This window comes from Silene latifolia, chromosome 4, assembly GCF_048544455.1.
Source record: "Silene latifolia isolate original U9 population chromosome 4, ASM4854445v1, whole genome shotgun sequence".
Lineage (NCBI taxonomy): Eukaryota > Viridiplantae > Streptophyta > Magnoliopsida > Caryophyllales > Caryophyllaceae > Silene > Silene latifolia.
In genome coordinates this window covers 56,102,756-56,113,530 of record NC_133529.1, presented here as the reverse complement: position 1 = coordinate 56,113,530, position 10,775 = coordinate 56,102,756, and the positions used below count along the sequence as shown (strand labels likewise).

At 36.6% G+C, this 10,775-nt stretch overlaps 2 long non-coding RNA genes across 2 annotated transcripts; both read left to right on the top strand.

The window, feature by feature from the left end:
- Positions 1–441: 441 nt before the first annotated feature.
- LOC141653506 (uncharacterized) lies at positions 442–3,168 on the top strand. The gene is made up of 3 exons (XR_012547439.1): positions 442–931; positions 1,032–1,139; positions 2,970–3,168. It is a non-coding gene; the product is annotated as an uncharacterized LOC141653506 (long non-coding RNA).
- A 3,895-nt stretch (positions 3,169–7,063) lies between these two features.
- Positions 7,064–9,614, top strand: LOC141653505 (uncharacterized). Its single transcript, XR_012547438.1, has 3 exons — positions 7,064–7,379; positions 7,480–7,587; positions 9,416–9,614. It is a non-coding gene; the product is annotated as an uncharacterized LOC141653505 (long non-coding RNA).
- The last annotated feature ends 1,161 nt before the right edge of the window (positions 9,615–10,775 follow it).

Sequence of the window (10,775 nt, the reverse complement as noted above, 5' to 3'; positions counted from 1 at the left end):
ACAACCAAACCAAACAACCCTCAGAGCGTATAATGAACTGCCTCTGACTAATGGAGCGTATAACGAACTGCCCCTAGCTACAAACACAGTGTATAGAATGAACACCATTAGAGCGTATAACGAACTGCCTCAAACCACTAGAGCGTATAACGAACTGCCTCTAGATATGGAGCGTATAACGAACTGCCTCCATAGCGGTATGGACCGTATAACGAACTGCATCCAATGTGGACCGTATAACGAACTACATCCACACTATGTGTAGTGTATAACCACTGCCTACATGCCTAAGACCTGGCCTGTAACACCCCGTAATTTTGGACCGTTATTATATTTTAAAAGTAATATTTAAATCAACTTTAATTTAATATTAATTTATTTGAAATAATAATAATTCGATAAAATATAATTTTACTTTATTTTGAAGTAATATAATTATTTTTGATAGTTTGGAAATGTTTAAAAGTAATTTAAACTATATTTGAACCTTTTCTTTAATAAAAGGGTATTTCGATGAAAAGTCGTAAACATGGGATTTTCTATTTCTTACGGTCGTTGGGTAAATGAGTTAGGATATAGGGCATAGGGGTACTTAATTTTCTTGTAATCTTGTGTTTAAAAACTTTGGTCTTGTCGGAATTTGCATTTGACTTACGGTTTTAATTATTATCGAAACGAGTCAAACCCGACTCGTAAAAATCCCGACTAAAAATCCCGCACCTTCCTCCTCTCCTTTTCTCCTTTCCTTTCACGCACACCACACCCCCTTCCCCTTCATTTTTTTTCTGATTTTTCTTTGTATCATCATCTCCATCGTCATTCTACCATAATCATCACCCAAAACACCATTTTCATCATAATTTCTTCGTTACTAGTCCGTTTTTCGCAAAATTTATATTTCCGGAATCCTCTCGCCGAGATCTACAACCTGGTATAATTTAATTTCAGTTTTCTTGAAGTTGCTTTAAGACGATTTTTGGGTATAATTTCGGTTTAGGTGATTTTTGTTGTGTTTTTGTTGTTTTTAATAGGTGAAGATTATGAGGATGATATAGGGGACTCCTATATAGTAGAGGATGATGGGTAGCTACTGTTTTTAGGATTTTCTCAAGGGTTATTTTGCCTTTTTCTAGCTTAAGGTAACATATTTCGAGTTACTCGACGAATTAATGTCACATTAGTAGTTGTGTTTGTTGATTGTTGTTGTTTTGAGACGATCTTGTTGATAAATAAATGAATGGAGTAAGATGAGTATGATTATGTTTAAATTATGTTAACCATTGGTATATTATTGTTTAGAACAAATTTGGATGAGTAAATACATGTTGTGTCAAGTCCGCGTGTTGGCTGGAACGTGTCAGTACCGGACCGAGACATTTTCCATTGTTTCCAAAAATATGACAGATTGAACGGCGTCGAAAAATTAGGTGGTTTAGCCACTTGAATCACTCAATTCGGAGTCCGTATGAGTATTTGGCGTCGTTTTACCGAAAAATTTATAGAAAAGTTACTGTTCACAGACCCGCGGTACTGTTCACAGCAGTGAAACAGGCCCGTGATGGGCATGGCAGGCCCGTGCTTGGCCCGGGTTGGTCCGTCGCTTGTTTCGCGGTTTTTCATGCAATATTTGTCATTTTGGGTTCATTAATGTTATAGTTAGTATAAGACACATATGAGTATACTTTTGAATTGAATCATATTAGTAGTAAAAATTATGTTAATGGTAAAAATTAAGTTTATATTAGTAGTTGCACATGTTAGGATAGATTATAAAATAAAATTGTAATGATTAGACTCAAAATGAATTTTATAGTGATAATTGTAATGTTTTGTTGATTGTGCCGAAAACTGAGCCTTAGTCCCTTTGACTGATGCGATGTCAGTTAATTGAGTGATTGGTCAGCCGCGATTTAACCCGTACCTGTCGCAGGGCTGGGGTTGCGGGTAAAAATTCGGTTGGATGACATTTGGCCTTATTCTTGTTTTAGGCCATTTATTATGTTTTTATTTCACATGTATTGTTGGATTGTCTGCTGATTAGACATTTATATAGCCTTTCACATGATAGAATATTAGAATTTATGTTTGTAAGTAGGACTTATTGCCCTCTTATGGTTAAGTGGGTGTCTTACTTGATTGGTGTGGTTTACTTGTGTGGTGTGGGCTAAAATATTCAAGTTGGGACTAGCTGGGACTAGGTTCTAGGTGAGTACTTCGGCCTTCATCATAGATAGGTCTTTATAGTCTTTGACGAGTATATGTTCACTGCTTGATAGCCTTTGTGTTCCTGACTAGTGGATGTTTATCCAAGTTGGGGCATGACCTCAGGTACTTATTTTGATAGTATGGGGTCGACTTAAGTACTAGCCGACCCTTCGGTGGTGTCCTTAGGGTACTCACTTCACTTTGTTTTAAAAAAGTTGTGAGTCTTGGGTGCGGTGGTGTGTATCCGCATGTCTAGGTCTCAAGCTTGTGATTTTAGGCTAGGGTTGTGTTGTCTCTTGGCCATGTTTTCTTAATAGTAACCGCTGAGCCAAGATACCGGTTCGATTACCTTCCCTACCTCGTGGTATAGACTTGAGTTACAAAGTGACTATTGACGGTGCTAAGAACTTATGCCTGTCTTTGATATATTGCCCTTTCTTGTTTGATGATTCTATGAATCATAGAAGGTGAGATGCAAGCCGGCTATGGTTGATAGAGTTTGGATTCCTGGATGTTATGTGATTCACATGATAGTGTATTATGAGTCGGTCTAGTATTCACATGCTAGGACTATGTGTTGTTATATTGTTGTTCACATGATAAGCACGATTGTCTAGCATCTATATGCTAAGGCTTTGTGTTAGTCATATTCATATTCTTATGTTTTCATGTTACATTAATTATGACATTTCGTGGCTGGGAGGACTCGAAGTTACTCCCCACTGAATTGTGGCTTTCGTGTTTGTATAAAATGCGATTGACAGGTTGATGATGATTAGATGGGGTCACAGACGAGCTAGTGAGCAAAAGAACCTTGGACTTAGTTTGGTTATATTTTGTAGTAAACCTTTAAACATATGGTTGTGTTATATTTTGGAGGGACATATGTCTCCCTCTCATACTTTGGTTTGTATCACTTTATTCTCGCGACTTTAGCATGTTATGTAAATTAGGATGTTAGTATTTGCAGGTTTTGGCACTCTTCATTTGGAAGTGTTTGTGGTTGGTTTAGAAAAGTTTTTAAAATTACAGGTTTTATTTGATTGAACCAATTACAAACATATTCTACCAGTTTTTCTGTAGAATTACGTGTTTACTTTTCCGCAATAAATGGGGGTGTCACAGTTGGTATCAGAGCTTGTTGCTCCCGACGCACGTTTGTGCACCCCACTTAGAATCACTTGACCTTTAAATAATAAACTTGAGAGAAGGGTAGGATGGGTAGATTTAGGATTTTATGTGGTAGTCTGTTTGTGATTGCTAATTGTTAGGTACTAATTGATTTTCTCTTTTGTAAGATGGCTCTCCAATAGATGTAGATAATGCAATCTTACCTTAATTTTCCAATCTCGTTGTTTATTCGTCTTTCAGACTCCTCTTCTCTCGCCTTGGTAACTACCTTTCAATTCTTTCTTCCGATTCATCCTTGGTTCGTTTTCTTCTTATAATAAGAGTCCTTGAGGACACCTTTCTTTTATTCTGCAGGATAGTTCCCTTGTTCAAGAGAACCCAGTTTTGAGAGAATGTATCATTGGAAGGCGTGAACGAGTTGAGAAATTGATTGTTTAAGGTTTGAGTTGTATAGGAGAATATAACTTGGGATCCTTTGGTTAGTCTTGTTAGTTGTGCTTGATATGAGAGCCTAGTGGGTTGAGAAACATCTTGGGATTTATGTCTATTGAGAGCTTGTTTGTTATAGATGATTGAGCATGGGTACTACCTTAGCACATAACATGGAATGAACCTAAGCTACTTCATTCGAGAGTCTCGATGTTTCTTGTGGAGAATTAAAGGAATGATAGTTAGCCCTAATTCTTGTAGGCCTTGAAAGGAATACAATAGGACATTGACGTTGCTTAATGGATTGGTATCGTACTTTGGAATTAGTTAGTTTGTTAAATCTTTTGAGTTGACCAAATCTAGTATAGAGTAGCCCTTGTTGACCTTTCGAAATTTGAGAACACGTGGTTGACCTTTTTAATCATATCTGAATTTGGGAATTTTGGTGGAATGTTGTTCAATGTAGTTCGTGAGTTCAAAGAGCTGATTCTAATTTAGGGTATCGGAGACTAGAAGTATTAAGCGGTGAGATGATGGAGTAAACCAGCCATGGTATTTGGGGATGACATAATAAGTGAAGTTTGATGACGAGAATTGTAAAGGAGATACTTTGGGACTTGGATGGTAACAAATGAATTTGAATGGTGAATTGATCTTGGCTCTTGAAACCAAATGAGTTGAGGAATTGATTGTTATGGTTTTTCATCAAACTGAATTTGAGGCAAATTCTTTTGAAGAAAGGAGGTTTGCAACAGGAGTTCATGCATTGCATTTTTGAAAAGAGAACAAGCCATGAGATTATCCGAAACAATAGCATTTCCATAACATTCTGGTAGAATTGAGCTGAGGAATGGCTTTGTTCAAATGCTCATATCTTGAGTTTTACTTGGTCAAAAATTATGTTCTTTATATGTATAAAATGTTGAGAATGTCATCTTTCTCATGGACTTGGAATGGTCAAGTTTTACCGTGTGGATTTTCCTCAGTAATCCCTCAAAGACTGGCATGATTTCATGTTACAGTTAAAGCATTTCTGACCTGAACTTACAAACAGTTTAATAACTCAAGATCCAGGCCATTTTCTTGCGTTATTCCAGTTGGAGATGATAGCTAACTCATCTAGCTTCGATTTGGTATATGGTTCACCTTGTGGTTCATCTTGAGTCAAGAGTTATGCCATCTGAAATCTGCCCCTGCGTGCTGAAAAGTACAGCAGAGGTTCAGCCTGACCTGTCGGTACTAAAACAATCATACCTCCCAAGCCAGACAACATATAGGGGTAATTCTTTTTGGAGGTGGTAGCTAACTTAAGTACCTTTCATTTGGTACCTATGGGACAGTCTAATTCAACTTGAGGAGCGAGATATGGGGTCTGCAAATTGACATAGAAACTGGAAGTGTTGCTGAGTAAAATGCATCAGTTCTGTTTTGAACCAGGAACGTTCAAAGGGTTTTGGCCATTCATATGCTATGTATAACTCGTCCAACAAATGTACCTTAGTCCTATGATGATGCTTGGATGAAGAAATAATATTGGCATCAAGAATGAAGCATGTGGGAGCAGAAAAACCAAGCCAAATGCAAGGACAAACTGTCATTGTCACTTGTGGTCATACCATTTTGGGTGATATGGATTACTACTTCAAGTATAGTATGAGAGTGAGAGTAAGCTACATTGTTGGGAAGTCTTATCATCTGTTTTGGGTAACTAGAAAGGGTAATGGTATGGTTGACACCAATTGTTAGGTTAAAGGACATAGTTTCAATTTATGGTTTTAGGAACTTTGAGGTGATAAAGTGTTGTTACAATTAAGACCTCGTTCCTTGGGAATTTGATGGTAAGTTAGTTTTAAGATGTCAAATTTGAAAGAATACTCTTTGGTGATGTGATTTGGTATTAGTTGGCTCTTGAGAGTTCTTGAGTTAAGAGAGACTTAGTATTGAGAAGAATTTGTTAAACCTATAGTTTTATAGACTTTGAGGTCGCATTGGGTATTTGAGATGATGGGACTGTGTTGTAGCTGAGTGTAGATCCGTTTTCGGTAATCCTTAGTAAGCAAAAGGATAGAAAACTTGAGATCCTATTGATTTTTCAGAGTTGGGGTTGGTATGTTACTACCTTGTTTGGAAATGGGAACCTTGTGGAATATTGGAGGAACCTTCTCTTGGAGTTTAGAGCTTGGTATGGGGATTTTTGATTGAAGGTTTACTTTTTATGAGGAACCCATAGCTGACACTAGTTAGATATGAATATAGTTTTGTTGGAAGCCTTGACCTTAGGTTTGTGAAAGTTGTTTCTGGATGTTTGAGGATTTGGAGCGATGAGATCACGCTTATAGTGAAATACCTTGTTTCAGGGAATAGGTTAGGATGAGGTAACATAAGCAATTGAGGAAACCCTTGGGGGTGATGTGGTTATGAGTTTTGTTGTTAGGAAGTTTCTGGAACCGTTTTGGGTGTTGTTGTAGTTTGTGATAAAAGTGTCTGGCATTTCCTTGTTGTCTGATTTTCCTTCTTCCTTGATCATGAGCGTTACTGCTCATACCTCTTTTCCTTAGTTCATCATACTCCTCTCATAAGTTTGGTGTTGGTAACCTATGAAACTCCGTCTTTGACACCCATTTAGGTTCGACTTCAATTCTTACCTCATGATATTCATACAACTCTTTTGATTATTATTCATATAATAGAATTTTAAACTAAAATTTTGAAAATGCTTTTATGATTTTTAATGGTATTAACATTAATGAGTGTTAAATCTCGTTATTGGTGACGTCCCAATAATGGGTTTTCTCATTTATTGGTGTAGAAATATTTTTATATCTTGATATGAAATGTGGATGTTCTTGTCTGATCAACAAGAGTATCACCGTATCATTGAAAAGATACCTATATTTTCTTATGATTATATTATTAATATGTTGATTACTATAATTTCTCCTTCTAAGTTTCGAGGACGAAACTTTTTAAAAGGAGGGGTGATTGTAACACCCCGTAATTTTGGACCGTTATTATATTTTAAAAGTAATATTTAAATCAACTTTAATTTAATATTAATTTATTTGAAATAATAATAATTCGATAAAATATAATTTTACTTTATTTTGAAGTAATATAATTATTTTTGATAGTTTGGAAATGTTTAAAAGTAATTTAAACTATATTTGAACCTTTTCTTTAATAAAAGGGTATTTCGATGAAAAGTCGTAAACATGGGATTTTCTATTTCTTACGGTCGTTGGGTAAATGAGTTAGGATATAGGGCATAGGGGTACTTAATTTTCTTGTAATCTTGTGTTTAAAAACTTTGGTCTTGTCGGAATTTGCATTTGACTTACGGTTTTAATTATTATCGAAACGAGTCAAACCCGACTCGTAAAAATCCCGACTAAAAATCCCGCACCTTCCTCCTCTCCTTTTCTCCTTTCCTTTCACGCACACCACACCCCCTTCCCCTTCATTTTTTTTCTGATTTTTCTTTGTATCATCATCTCCATCGTCATTCTACCATAATCATCACCCAAAACACCATTTTCATCATAATTTCTTCGTTACTAGTCCGTTTTTCGCAAAATTTATATTTCCGGAATCCTCTCGCCGAGATCTACAACCTGGTATAATTTAATTTCAGTTTTCTTGAAGTTGCTTTAAGACGATTTTTGGGTATAATTTCGGTTTAGGTGATTTTTGTTGTGTTTTTGTTGTTTTTAATAGGTGAAGATTATGAGGATGATGTGGGGGACTCCTATATAGTAGAGGATGATGGGTAGCTACTGTTTTTAGGATTTTCTCAAGGGTTATTTTGCCTTTTTCTAGCTTAAGGTAACATATTTCGAGTTACTCGACGAATTAATGTCACATTAGTAGTTGTGTTTGTTGATTGTTGTTGTTTTGAGACGATCTTGTTGATAAATAAATGAATGGAGTAAGATGAGTATGATTATGTTTAAATTATGTTAACCATTGGTATATTATTGTTTAGAACAAATTTGGATGAGTAAATACATGTTGTGTCAAGTCCGCGTGTTGGCTGGAACGTGTCAGTACCGGACCGAGACATTTTCCATTGTTTCCAAAAATATGACAGATTGAACGGCGTCGAAAAATTAGGTGGTTTAGCCACTTGAATCACTCAATTCGGAGTCCGTATGAGTATTTGGCGTCGTTTTACCGAAAAATTTATAGAAAAGTTACTGTTCACAGACCCGCGGTACTGTTCACAGCAGTGAAACAGGCCCGTGATGGGCCGCGGCAGGCCCGTGCTTGGCCCGGGTTGGTCCGTCGCTTGTTTCGCGGTTTTTCATGCAATATTTGTCATTTTGGGTTCATTAATGTTATAGTTAGTATAAGACACATATGAGTATACTTTTGAATTGAATCATATTAGTAGTAAAAATTATGTTAATGGTAAAAATTAAGTTTATATTAGTAGTTGCACATGTTAGGATAGATTATAAAATAAAATTGTAATGATTAGACTCAAAATGAATTTTATAGTGATAATTGTAATGTTTTGTTGATTGTGCCGAAAACTGAGCCTTAGTCCCTTTGACTGATGCGATGTCAGTTAATTGAGTGATTGGTCAGCCGCGATTTAACCCGTACCTGTCGCAGGGCTGGGGTTGCGGGTAAAAATTCGGTTGGATGACATTTGGCCTTATTCTTGTTTTAGGCCATTTATTATGTTTTTATTTCACATGTATTGTTGGATTGTCTGCTGATTAGACATTTATATAGCCTTTCACATGATAGAATATTAGAATTTATGTTTGTAAGTAGGACTTATTGCCCTCTTATGGTTAAGTGGGTGTCTTACTTGATTGGTGTGGTTTACTTGTGTGGTGTGGGCTAAAATATTCAAGTTGGGACTAGCTGGGACTAGGTTCTAGGTGAGTACTTCGGCCTTCATCATAGATAGGTCTTTATAGTCTTTGACGAGTATATGTTCACTGCTTGATAGCCTTTGTGTTCCTGACTAGTGGATGTTTATCCAAGTTGGGGCATGACCTCAGGTACTTATTTTGATAGTATGGGGTCAGCTTAAGTACTAGCCGACCCTTCGGTGGTGTCCTTAGGGTACTCACTTCACTTTGTTTTAAAAAAAGTTGTGAGTCTTGGGTGCGGTGGTGTGTATCCGCATGTCTAGGTCTGCGCAGATTTTAGGCTAGGGTTGTGTTGTCTCTTGGCCATGTTTTCTTAATAGTAACCGCTGAGCCAAGATACCGGTTCGATTACCTTCCCTACCTCGTGGTATAGACTTGAGTTACAAAGTGACTATTGACGGTGCTAAGAACTTATGCCTGTCTTTGATATATTGCCCTTTCTTGTTTGATGATTCTATGAATCATAGAAGGTGAGATGCAAGCCGGCTATGGTTGATAGAGTTTGGATTCCTGGATGTTATGTGATTCACATGATAGTGTATTATGAGTCGGTCTAGTATTCACATGCTAGGACTATGTGTTGTTATATTGTTGTTCACATGATAAGCACGATTGTCTAGCATCTATATGCTAAGGCTTTGTGTTAGTCATATTCATATTCTTATGTTTTCATGTTACATTAATTATGACATTTCGTGGCTGGGAGGACTCGAAGTTACTCCCCACTGAATTGTGGCTTTCGTGTTTGTATAAAATGCGATTGACAGGTTGATGATGATTAGATGGGGTCACAGACGAGCTAGTGAGCAAAAGAACCTTGGACTTAGTTTGGTTATATTTTGTAGTAAACCTTTAAACATATGGTTGTGTTATATTTTGGAGGGACATATGTCTCCCTCTCATACTTTGGTTTGTATCACTTTATTCTCGCGACTTTAGCATGTTATGTAAATTAGGATGTTAGTATTTGCAGGTTTTGGCACTCTTCATTTGGAAGTGTTTGTGGTTGGTTTAGAAAAGTTTTTAAAATTACAGGTTTTATTTGATTGAACCAATTACAAACATATTCTACCAGTTTTTCTGTAGAATTACGTGTTTACTTTTCCGCAATAAATGGGGGTGTCACATGGCCAGACCTCTTGATGAAACACAAAGCGTATAACGAACTACCTCTGCTACACCGAACGACACTCGGGGAACAGAGCGTATAACAAACTGCCTCTGCTACCCCCCCCCCCCCCCGACCATAGACCATAAGAATCCCCGAAGGGTAGCCTTTGTTCATTCCGATAATATATAACTGATACTATCATCATGTATACAACCAACCAAATAACAAGTATACAGTATAACTGACAGCACCAACAATGCATGAACAAACATCACGACTCGACTCGTAGAACAGTGTAACCGACTGTACTACTTATCATGTGAATAGAGTAACCAAAGACATAAGCTAACACAATGTTATACTACAATTGGGTATAAGTCTATATACGAAACAAATACTAATGATCAATGTTATAGTAACCTTAACCATAACATGAACTTTATATGTGAGGTTATACTAACATCGACTATAACTTCAACAAATACCTTTGAAGTTATAGTAACCCCAACCATAACTTTGACACGAAACTCAAAGTTATACTAGCGTCAACCATAACCTTGAGCCATAATCGCAGGGTTACATTAGTTACAGTTATAACCTTGACTCGCACTTCAATGTTATAGTAGGTTCGGCTATAACCTTGAATTCATATTTCCAAGGTTATACCTCAAACAGCCATAACTTGAGTAACAACCCAAAGTTGTACTAACTTCAGCTATAACATTTGAATCATCGTCAAGTTTATACTAGCTTTAGCTATAACTTCGGACATCACTCTTGGCCGCCTATGATGCCGCCATTAGGGTTCACTCGTAAACCCTAATTACGCTCATGAAACCGATATTTAACGAACAAGCAACATATGACATGTGATTAACGCATAAAAACATATACAAACATGCGAAACATATTTAATCATGATAACAAATAATCAAACATGTACCAATCATGTAAAACAATCATTAAATCATATTAATTACATCAATTGACATAAACACAATTAAAAGAGAAACACC